The sequence below is a fragment of the Neoarius graeffei genome, chromosome 7 (assembly GCF_027579695.1).
Source record: "Neoarius graeffei isolate fNeoGra1 chromosome 7, fNeoGra1.pri, whole genome shotgun sequence".
NCBI classification, from domain to species: Eukaryota; Metazoa; Chordata; class Actinopteri; order Siluriformes; family Ariidae; genus Neoarius; species Neoarius graeffei.
In genome coordinates, this window is record NC_083575.1 from 56,170,170 (window position 1) to 56,182,972 (window position 12,803).

Consider the following 12,803-nt stretch of genomic DNA (forward strand, 5'->3'; position numbering starts at 1 on the left):
GGTAATGTTCTTGGACTTGTCTGGATTAACTTTTGTGTTTTATTGTTTTGATGTTCTATATCTTAACATCAAGGACCATGATGGAAATGTGTTTTTTACTTTAACATGTTATCCTCTGGATTTTATTGTCTATCAATCCAAAATAAAATCAATCAACCAATCTTGACATGAGGCAGGAACACACCTAGGCTGTCCATCACAGGGGGCCATGCACGCAAACATTCACAAACTCCTTCACACTTCAGAGCATTTTACCACAGCCAAACTCCTACTGCAGTGTTTTTGGGAAGTGGGTGGAAAGCAGTGTGTTCAAAGGGAGACCATTTAAGACTCAGGATCTAACCAGGGATCTGGAGCTGTGATTAATATCCTTCACTGGAAAGTTATTTGTGTACAATATGCAAATGTCTGTCTGCTGTGAATTTCAATTTACCTGCAGCTGTTTCTGACACTGATGAAATGAAATGCTTGTATGTTGTGCCTAATCACACTGAAAGTTGTGTGTACTTTCTGCTGTTCATGAGACTACATAGGCATGTTGACATCACTGTTTATTATTGCCTGTGTAAATAAGAACGTAAGCTTGAATTAGAGCAGAAGATCAGAGGTTCAGCTCAGTTTTGGCCTCATGGCCTGTGAGCAACCTGTGGTATCTTAGAACATTGTGAAAGCACATGTAAGAGCGCATGCATTGATGAGTGTCACAGCGGCAGGTCAAAACGAGTGAACAGTGGTCTGCAAACAGTATGCTTTCAGTTCCTCATGTGGTTGAAAGTGTGAACCTCCCCGAAACTAACTAATTCTGATGAAAAAGTGCATGAGTTTCAACTGACTTATCAAATCAACATGTGATTATTTACCACGCAACAAGCAGTATAGTTGAATAAAATGATTTATTAAACAAGATATATATTACACATAGCATTTAAATTCAATACTACTACTATAATGATACACTGTATATCCCAACAATAACCTTGCATAAGTGATTCAGGTGCTGAAAACCTTTGATTTAGCATCCATAAATACTTGCAACATTTCAGGTTATTACAAACTCGCGCACAAAATACTGCTAACCAGTAAACGATTATCACAGAGATTTAAAAATGACCTTTTTGAAGTGGTCATTATGTGGTTCATGTTTTGACATCCAAATTGCTGACCAGTTATTCAGCAGTGTACAGTGCTGAAGAGTGTGTGTCAAATGCATTGTTCAGGATCTTACAGGTATTTATGAACTAATATTACGGTTCACTAAATGTAGGGTCAGGAATTGTCTGAATAAAAAAACAAAACAAACCTTATAATTCAATGCACAACAGTGATGCCACTTGGCTTCAAGGACAAGAGTGTCTTACATGCATTTCCTCTTGGCATAATGTTTTCTTCTTTTCTCCTAGCTCTCCATGTAAACGTCACTTCATCACTCCAGTTCCCCAAATCCTGCTCATCTGCAGAAGACAGATATAACTGTCAGGAAAAAACACACACACACACACACACACACACACACACACACACACACCTTGATTCAAGTGTCACAACAGTAAGACCACCTTCACCTTTTCCTCTTTAGACTATATGAAAAAAAGCAAAACAATTCTTTGTAAAAAGTTGGTTCATACTGTGGCTTAGGAACTTGTGCCATAAGACCATCTCACCTCCCTGGTCCATCATCTAATACAGGAGCGCCACCCTCAAGATTTGATCTCTTTAAGATGTCAGGAAATTTGATATGGTATAATCAATTTTTTTGAATTACCCCCAAAGACTTTGATTCAAATAAGCTTTGGAAGAAAAGTTTAACATAGTAAATGCTGATTTCTCAGCTCTCGAGTGGTGCAACAGAATTATCTGAGGATCCAAAGTTTGAATCCTGATGTGTTGTCACAGCCATCCGTGTCTGGGAGCGCAAGAGAACGAAAATGGCCATGCTCTCAGGGTGGGAGGGGTGGCATGCTCTATCTCTCCTATCAGCCTTTTGGAGTTCAGTTTTTGGCTCAATCATCTCATCTCATCTCATTATCTCTAGCCGCTTTATCCTTCTACAGGGTCACAGGCAAGCTGGAGCCTATCCCAGCTGACTACGGGCGAAAGGCGGGGTACACCCTGGACAAGTCGCCAGGTCATCACAGGGCTGACACATAGACACAGACAACCATTCACACTCACATTCACACCTACGGTCAATCTAGAGTCACCAGTTAACCTAACCTGCATGTCTTTGGACTGTGGGGGAAACCGGAGCACCCGGAGGAAACCCACGCGGACACGGGGAGAACATGCAAACTCCACACAGAAAGGCCCTCGCCGGCCCCGGGGCTCGAACCCAGGACCTTCTTGCTGTGAGGCGGCAGCGCTAACCACTACACCACCGTGCCGCCCCTTTGGCTCAGTCAAATTTAGCTAAATTTTCAAAATTTCCATTTCTGTTAAAAATGTTTGCACAGCCGGTTCTTATAAATTAATTTCCCAGGCCAACTTTAGAGACAGTCTGCCACCTTGTGGATTATGAAAGAGCAGCTGCTGTATTGATGTCAGAATAAAAGCAGGCCGAAATAATTGCAGTGGGAGAGGGTGGGAACTACAAACCACCAGCCATGCATCCTGATTGTCACTGTTGGACAGGCAAGCAGAAACAAATCAAAAGGACAGCATATACAACAAGACACTGCATATAGAGTGAGCACAGTAATATTTCAGGGATCAGAAGTTGCTTGAGTGTTGATGTATCTGTGTGTTAGGCCAGGAAACAACCTTAGCATGGTTTTGCAAAACGTCAATATGTAAATCACTGCCAGATGGTAACAGAAGTATCTTTTTTTTAATAATGTATGACAGATGAGAAAGTGGGTCCATGCAAAGGCCCAAACTCAGATTGCTGAAGGATGTGAGTCGAATGCCGCCCATTGGAAGGGTGCCTCTCTTTCTGCACTTGGTGGGTATAAATAGCCATTTCCTCTTGGGCCACTCTGTCGCCGTGACAACAGCTTAGTCTGGACAGGAGTGTTTTGGAAGCATTTTTTGGTGTCCCACCCTGCTGGGTTAGAGAGCTTCAAAAAGAGCCTTCAACCTCACCTCCTGACCCAGCAGCAATTCTCACAATGGAGCTCCACTTCCTCAGAGTTCTACAAACCACACCCACCTACACATACTGGCTTCTAGACACACAAAGAGAACAGAAGCCTCTTGTTGTCTATGAAGGTTTTTAGTCCTCAAGGCTATTCTGAACGTCTAGTGGAAGTATCTCAATGCAATGTTAGAATCTTGAAGATGTTTCAAAATTTGCAAGAGATGAAGCCACACAGAAATGGAGAAACATCAAGATTATAACCGGTCACCGTGTTGATGTACTGTACAAGACGTTGAAAGACTCCGGATGTATCCCATGAGCTGAACTGATATGATGCCAGAGAAGTTGGTGGTGCTGTTTCCGTTTCCTCTGTGATGCCATGGCATCCGTAAGCCAGAGAGCGCAAACACCCCACTCCCGGCCTTGTCTTGGCTCCAGCTGAGAGTGTAGGATGTTTACATTCCCTGAGGCTCACAGGACTCCTGGGTTAAGCTGAGGCCTGGCCTGGTGTTGAAAAGTGCACAACTTGGAGACACCTACAAACTGAGTATACCTGACTGCCTCATGGTCATTCTATAATGAGACAGTGCAACAACACTCTGTTCTGAAATAAGTGTAATAACATTTTGATGGTTTAGGGCATCAAATGGAAGCCTTTGCTAAAAGTGAGAAATAGAACTAACATGGGTGAACGCACATATTTTTCAGACCTGTGAGAAATCTGCTCAATGTTTGTCATTCACCTCTGAGATAAGCAACACTTTCTATTAATAGAGCTGCATTCATCAGCATACTGGCCACCTGAGCTCTGTTCTTAAGGGCCTGAGGGAGGCACAAGCTGCATGGTACATAAAGGGCAAGGCCACTGTAGAGATAGAAAGGGGATATATGACTGTTCACACAGACCTACGTCATCTGCCTGGCCTGTGCAGCTCTCATGGCTCCAGTCCAAGAGCCCCCTCTCTTGAGGATGTGGCCACTCCCAGACCCTGTGAACCCGCCTGAATTGGAGCTTTTCACATTCTTGAGGCCTATTTCCTCTTACTGGACAAGAGCTTTCTCTTGCTTTCTGTCTCCTCTCTTAATGCATTCAATTATTGTTGTGGGAAAGGTCATCAAGCAGGGAACAGGCCTATGGGCATGAACAGGAAAGGAAGGTCATATAGACAGAGGCACTATATGGTAAACTGTAAATAAGGAAAGGTACATAGAGGTTGGAATGAATCTGTAAAACTTAAGGAAGCAGCATTAATTAAGGGGAAAAAGGATGTAGCCATAGTACTAGAGCTCAAGAGCAATGGAAAAAATAGTAACAACAACAATAGCGCAGTTGATTTTATTATTCTTAAGTGTTCCAGCTTTACTTTTATGATAACACAATGTGTGGAGAAATGAAACACTGGTAAGTCTAAAATAAATAAATAAATAAATAAATATATATATATATATAGAGAGAGAGAGAGAGAGAGAGAGAGAGAGTTTAATATGAGAAATACACAATCTCGACCAGTGTTCTTCAGCTCATCCAGCTTTTACTAACAATGAGTTCCTCTGAAATGCTCCCCTTAATTTCTTAACACCTTTCCCATGGTAAACAGGAACTGCTGGGACATTACCGGTACATTACATTATGGCAGATTAAATTCTACAGCTATGCTTATCATTAGTTTGCTTTTAAGAAAGTTTGTTGAACTGGACAAACATTGGTACCTTTCCTTCTTATCACTTTGTAAATGTTTGTGTCAGTTCCAGTTAAAAAGGGAGTTCAGTTGGTGATGGACATGAGAAAGTCGCAAATCAACAAAAAGGCTGAGGAGAGAATGAATGGAGGCGATACCATCAGTCAGCCAACATCCCTGGGGACGGTCTCTCTCCCCGAGGACTGGGTGACACCACTGTCATACCCCAAAAGAGCTGTCCAGAGTGCTGAAACTGGGCGCTCATTAAAAAACTAATAATAATTTCATTTAGTATAAATACATACTGATTACTGAAAATCATGCACACTGATTGGTTGAGAAATTCGGACTATTTCCCGATAATTGGCTTGAATGACTCAGCAAAACACCTGCCAATCACTTTGTCATCGTAAGTGTGGAAGAATTACAAATTATGAAAGAAAATACTGTTCCTAAAACCACTAAAGATGCTATGAAGTTTGGTCTAAAACTATTTAAAGGTAAGGTGGATTTGTGATTTATTTAATCTATTTCAAAACAAAGTATTTTATGTGGCTCGGCGTAGATAAGTGACAAGTCTGTGCTGCACCTTCATTAGATTTGCATGCCTCTTTTGAAGTTTGAAAGAAATTATTTTTTCATACATTTAAAAAAAAATAATCACCTTTGTATTTATACGAAAACAATTATCCGCTTCAGGCTCAGTGAATATTGGTGAATAATAACCTCGACTTCGTCTCCGTTATTATTCACTGATATTCACTGCACCTTCAGCAAATAATTGTTAATTAATTGGAGCATGTAGAGAAATTAGGGTAGTTTAACACAGAAAGGAAAACAAAAGCACAGCAATGGAACTTATGTAACATTATATGCAACTATGTCAGAAAATTATTCAGTAAATTTTATTACTGGGAGAAACAGGAACCAAATACCTACAAGAAGTGACTTGATCTATTGCAATCAAGACTCAAATAAACCCTCAATTCAGTAAACTCAGTAAAATCTACTAGATTTACCAAGTTATCAGTAACCCACAACTGGAAATTATACATTAGAGTCAAGCCTAACCAATAAGTTCACATTATTGACAAAATAGTCTGAAAAGGAGCTGAAACATTACCCCACTGTAACCCTTTTCTCTACGAACAATTTCCCATTGCCAGGCAGAGTTGTGCTACAGGATCACGTTTCTGTGAGCGTCACTGCACTCCCCGTGGGAGACTTCATGAAGGAGGTAGGAAAAAGAGATTGTGATACTCAACTCCATGTTACAGGCTTTTGAAACAATGAGAAGGGGAGAGTAAGCACAGAAGCAACAGCACTAATCTGGGTTTTAGCTCTCCACAGGTGCCAGGCCGGAATGTGTTTTACAGGCCTTGAGGTGCTAATCTGACACAAATGGTGTTCCTCGGCTGCTGAAGTTGATGTTCAGTCTCTGGAGTCGGCACTTCAGCCATATCCAGGACCAACTGCTGTGTCCTGCTGCCCCTATTTTTCCATTTCAACCCTCCTGGGGCCACACCACTCAACTAACTCACATAGCTCCCAATCTGAAGATCCACTTATGGTGCCAAAGGAACAGTAAATCTTCTTCACCATTTCACATGTACTTGTATGGAAATGAGAATACAAACGTAATCTCTTTGCACTAGCTTAAATGGGCATAAGATCATCATAGACACAAAAATGCATGTTCTGTCATCACCAGTGGGGGAAAAAAAGTTTTGATGGTTTAAAATTCGGCAACGTCACAAGCATTGTCTCCATCTTGATGTAAAAGTGCATTAGTTCTCACCACCTGAAAATAGTGAAAAAGTTTATTTGAAGGTGTTCTGTATGTCACTTGTACCACTCTTTTTCACGCATTATGAGAAGAGGTAATGGCAGTTGGCTGCTGCAAACATCCGACTGAAAGCTCCATCTTAAGCACCAGCTTCCAGTCAAGGATGTTTACAGTAGCCCATACTGCCAGCCAGGCATTGTTTGTTCTTTCTTGTTGCCATACAATCAGGACATCTTTACTGGTAAACTTGGCATGTAACTCTTAAGCCAGAGCAACACGTACACTGATTAATAGTATTAATGAATACAGGGGAAAAATTCAGCTTGTGTGATGGTAGGCAGTCCTTGTGTCAGAGACTGTCCTTGTGGCAGAGTTTAGTGCACCTGCACATCTGATGCTGTTTTTCCATCCGACATTCTAAGGGCTGCTTGCCACGGGGAGCAGAAATGCTGTATTTACATTGAAAACATAAAAGGAGGAGGCAGTGGAAGTCGTTTGTTTTGCCATGACACTCCCAGAGAGGTCAAATCTGCGAAAGCTTCACAGGCAAAATATCCCTTCAGGTCAGGAACTTGACCATCTAGCCAAAAACAAACAAACAAAAAAACACCTTTGCAAATCCCAGCCATAAAAGACCCATCTTGTTTACCTTCTAAATGGCACTGTGATGTCCCCTATGCTCATAGAGCTTAGCTAGCGTTTTCAAACTCCCCCCCCCCCCGATGCTGTGAATGTGACTTATGTGAGGTCGTGGTGGACCATCCAGCTACCTCCGGCCTCCATTTTGTCCTCTGTACATACAGGACACACATCACACTGGTGATGTGTGCATTTCAACATAGTAATTTGAGACTTAAGGGCAGTCTGAGATTTTCTCATGTTCGCTGAATATTGTATTTTCTTTGCCATCAAGCTTTTGCTTATAGAAGAAACCTCAAATTCCTGTAAAGGAGAAAATAATCACAGAAAATAATCTGACACTGGTTTTCATAATAAACTCCAGCCATCACACACACACACAAATTTTATATAACGAATATAAATAACAGTTATTACAATAACAGTTATTCCACGAAATTGAGTTGTACATGAGCTGATAGCTGACAAAGCGTGTAGCACTGAGTCGGCTATAAGCCATGTACGATGAAATTGAGTGGAATCACTGTTTTATTCTATCCACATTCACTGGATATTGAGAAACAGAGCATTTTTATTCTTTGCAAATTCAATAAATAAAAACTTGATACAAAATGTCTGACAAAATTTCCGCTTAGAATGTAAATAAACCGGCACAATGACGGTCGCAATTTGTGAAAAATGCTATAATAATAATAATTTTTGAAAAATAAAAAAAAAAGATACATTCTTACCATCAAATACTTTTATTCCATACTACAGTATGTTGCTTTTTTGTATTTTTTGGGGTTTTGTTTTCGAGTAAAGTTTTTATTTCGTCCTTGGTTGGTTCAGCAACATGCGCCGCCATTTTGTTTTTCTCTACTCATGGTATATGAGCTGATATCATAGTAATAGAGTAGCCAATCAGAGTGCGTGATTGCTCATATCTCATATCCAGTGAATGTGGAGATATAAATAATATATTCTGATAAACAGTACATTCACATCAATGTAGATAATGAGTCTGTGGAAGTGTATAGACATGATTATTTTTGACAGGGTAATAAGGTTAGATATAAAACCATGTTAAAAATGGTTCCTTGTGTCTAAACTTACTAGTCATTTTTTATAGCATCTTATATATGTCTGACAGTCTGTCTGACAGAACTCCAGCTGTTCTCCTCCTGTGCACTGTGTCTCCAATCTACAAGTCAAGTGAATGAGGCACACACGAGAATAGGCATGTTGGCTATATGCTATAGGGATGTGTGTCTGTGTTACAGTGCTTTAGTGAAACTCCTAGGGTCTCATATCCCTCCTAGTGTTCAGAGCACGGCGGGAACAAAGCAAACTTTATCAGAACACTGCAATCCCACATTCCGCAGATTCTTAGCACTTGGCAACCGTATAGCACACAGTACAGCGGAGGGGGAGGGGTGAAGGAGAGAAAGGGGAGGAAGCAGAGTCCGAGGACACACTGCTTCCTCAAGTGCGCTCTAACTCTGATTGGTCCCACGGTTAACTGACATTAATGTCAGTGGCATACTGACTAATTCTACTGTAGTTGATTCGTGCTCCAGTCTCACCTTGCACTGTTTTTGTCCATTCCTTGATTGTCCTGTCCATCACAGGACACCGTTTCCAAAAGAACACTTCATTAATATCCTTCAAACACAAAGCTTTTGGACACTGGACTGAAAGAAGATGTGATGTACAATCCTTTCTCAACTGCAGCAAAGTCACATCAAGGTTACAGAGATCCAACCCTGTGTGTGCAAGAGTTCAACACCCTCTGGCTTGAATCTACTTTGCTTACTCCTTTTATCTGTTTCTTTTTCTATCCTTTCTATCCCTATAACCTTCGCGATATCAAACAGATGCACAGATCAGAGAAACTGATGAGTGTGTTGTAAAAGTGAAGAACCATAAATAGTGCGGCGTTATGAGACCTGATGCCTCAGCTCCTGTGATCTCCCTGTACTCTCTGATATGTGTGGACTATTTTTATTGATTCTTCCCTCCTCATCAAAGCATTCTTCCTTAAATCACACTCAAAACACATTTCTTATGATGGCATGTCTCCACTGTATTTTCTTGAAATTTATGCTCGTTCTGGTATCACCTATTAAAAGGCACAGGTTATAAATTTGACTTTGGTGACAACAAAGTTTAATCTGTAGCTAAATCTGAGTACCAACTAACCACCAAGTATGTTAATAAATAACAAACACAAGTGCTGAATTTTCCCCTTTTTCTCTGTATAACACATACAGTACATGCACAGTTTCTATTCACTTTTTTGTTCTCTCTGCTTCATCTCCTTCTCCAAGAACCAACACATGCCTTAAGTGAAGATCAGGTGAACAAAAAGTTCTCTGACCTTGTGAGAGGTCATACTTTCATGCTCTTATTCTCTCGGTTAAGCACAGAGGCCGTATTCCAAGCACGAAATGCACAGTAACAAAACAAGTCATCCATGTCACCCATATACTGATTAACAGAGCTAACTAACTCTCAGAGGTCATTTGCTGCATTCATTGAGGAGTACTTTGTCCCATGACACATGAAAAGCACAGGAAAACTGGGCAAAACATTTAATGTTTCATGTCTGCTTGATTTGCTACAAGTAGAAGGTCATTGTGGTGCTGCAACAACATAAGTCTTCTCCATGAGTGACCAAAATGAGCACCTAGTGACTCCCGATTGTCGTGTTAATAGATCACTCCCCCATATGCAGCCTCAACTAAAAATAATTAAAGAGAAATGAGTTAGAGTAAGCAGTTCTGAATAGCTAGCGTCCCTCATTCCTGAGCTGAAACAGGAAGTGTGCCTATCTCCATGGGAACACTCCCAAGAAAGCCCATACTCAGAGAGAGCCCACTATTTGACTTACAATAACAAATGACATACAGTCCCACTTTTTTTTAAATGCCTGTTTCCAAGGCATTAAAAAACCTAGACTGTCTGTATTAAACATGCAGAATCATGCAAATCAATATGCTTACACAAGTATGTTATTCTTTTATATGCAGTAGCCTGTTTTATAAATTTCTAACTCTACATGGAAGATCAATTGCTTCGTTTGTAAATAACACCCTGTCGTCTGAGGGAGAAGAAAACCAGAGCAAAAGGGCACATAGCAGGGCAGATAGTGCAACTGCAAAACATCTGCAGGCCTACAGACATTACTGACTTCCGGTTATATTTGAGAAGAACGGTAGCAGAAACCACAAAATGAACTCATTAGTAAGCATTCTCTGAATGAAGGAAGAAATAAAAGATGACACCAATGTATTCTCATATAGAGGACAAAATGTAATTGTGTGTGTGTGTGTGTGTGTATATTATATATGTATGTGTGTGTGCGTATGTATATAAAATACAAAATATGTGTGTGTGTATATATATATATATATATATACACACACACACACATACACACACACACACACACATATATATATATATATATATATACACACACACACACACTACAAAATTGACACAAATGTATTCTCATATATATATGTGTATATGTGTGTGTGTACAGTATTATACACACACACACGCTTTCCCACAGTCCTGAAGAACTTACCGGTTCGATCAGAGGTGATGTTTACAGATGAAAGAGTGAAACGAGGTAATTTCCGGGTAAACCGGCGCTCACTTGAAACCACTTCTCCCCTGAACCGTGAACTAAATGTGGATAATGTGGAGAGATAGGGCGTCATGGTGAAGGGCAGAACTGTGACATAAACATAACACTCACCGGAGTTTGAGCACCGCAGGCGGCTCTGAACACCGAGTCGGCCGTCAGTGCTTTTCTCCGCTGGCGGTCTCCTTCCTGTTCATCCCGCGGTGTTTACCGGCTCGCCTCTCGGTTTATATGCGCCCTTTTCTTTTCCAGCAGGTAATTCAGATGCCGTTCTCTGGACCGACCCTCGCCATGTTCTTTAGTCTTCTTCACTTCAACTTTCAGTCCTGACGCGCTTCTCCTGTTCAACGCCTCTGTCTTTACAACTTTAGGCAACTGTGAAATCACGGAGTGTCACACCGCGCTGCAGAGTGTTCCAGACTCCGCTACAGAGTGTTCAATACTTCGCTACAGTGTGTTCAATACTCCGCTACAGAGTGCGGTAAGACGCGGGTTTTGCCGGAGCCGGTCATTTACAGGCTACAACTGTATAATTACGTAACGCTGTTAGTATGCAAAGCGCTGGAAAAGATGGCAACTCAAACTGAGGTGGGCTCTGAGCTCATCTTGCTCCGTCCGAGCTGTAGCTGATGATAAGACAGACAGACATCACCCTCCCTCCCGATCTGGACACTGTCTCTGTCCCCACTTTTTCTAGGCGGACTTACACGCTTGGACCCGCCCCTTTTCTGTCCTAGCTGACCAATCTGGGGGCGGGTCGCTCGGCCTTCACTTTCTGCACTCTGTGACCTCAGGAGCGACCCGCATCCTTCCCTCAACTCGTTTGCCATCTGATTCACCTCACTGTTTTAGCCTTTTTACAGAAAACTTTACTCCACAGTTACAAAAGCGTATTTCTGTCTCTCTCCAGACGTGGACAAAGTACCCAACTTCATTACTGAAGTCAAAGTACAGATCTCACTGGTCAAATGTTACTCCGATACAAGTGAAAGCTGTACAGTCAAATTTTTACTTAAGTTAAAGTACTGAAGTACTTTTAAGCTTTTAAAAATACTTAAGTATTAAAAGTACATTTTCTGTCAACGCATCGTTGTATTATTGCCACAACGTGTACAAAACCTAACACCGTTACCAAAGACAGAAATGTGAATTCACAAAATGAACGCATGCTGTGCCATCATGGTGGTTTAATGTTAAGCTAGCTAGTCAGTGACGCTCCACCTGACATGCTAGCAAACTCTTTTCAAACTCGAAATTATATTGGATAGCTAATGCTACTAGAAAAGAAAAATTTCTACATTCTGTTTATTTGGCAAGATTATGCTAAAACATATTTCTGAAAGGACTTCAGATAAGTTAACGTTATTCATGTTAGTGTAACTCTGTTTTTACATGCTAACTAATAGTGCTCAAGTTACTGTAACTAGCTGTGTGTAAACATTAGCCGTGGACAAAGCTACAGCAACTTAGCAGGCAAATCCATAGAAAGTCATTTGACTAACCAGACTGCATAGCTATTGCAACATTATCGCTAGCTCTAAAAGACAATTTCATTGCAAGCTTTCTCTTGGAATAAAACATTTATATACCTCAATATGCTTCTGCAGGTTGGATGGCGAGTTTTTGTAGGCCGTGATGTGATTCGTTTTCAGCAAACATTTAAAACGAAACGAATCGTTAATCCTTTCAGAAAACTGAAACATGGGTTCCAGGTATGGCCATGAGTGCATGTATCCCCCAGAAGAACCGTTTCCTTCCATTCGGCCATCAACTGATCGTGTTAAATAATGCTGCGGAGAAATCATTGAACTTGATTTTATACAGTCTATGGATGTGACATTACCCTAGGGATTACTAATTGGCTGTCTCGGTGTCACCTGCGGAAAAACCAATCACGTTTTAGAAAAGAAAAGAAAAACACATCCACTTTCAAAGCTGCTTCATAGTAACAAGTAACGAGGACCTTGATAGAAATGTCTCTCATCTCATCTC

The 12,803-nt window shown here is 40.9% G+C and overlaps 1 long non-coding RNA gene across 1 annotated transcript; it reads right to left on the reverse strand.

The window, feature by feature from the left end:
• Window positions 1-874: 874 nt before the first annotated feature.
• Window positions 875-11,485, reverse strand: LOC132888694 (uncharacterized). Its single transcript, XR_009654963.1, has 2 exons — window positions 10,926-11,485; window positions 875-1,470 (listed from the first exon to the last, which is right to left on the reverse strand). It is a non-coding gene; the product is annotated as an uncharacterized LOC132888694 (long non-coding RNA).
• Between the last annotated feature and the right edge of the window lie 1,318 nt (window positions 11,486-12,803).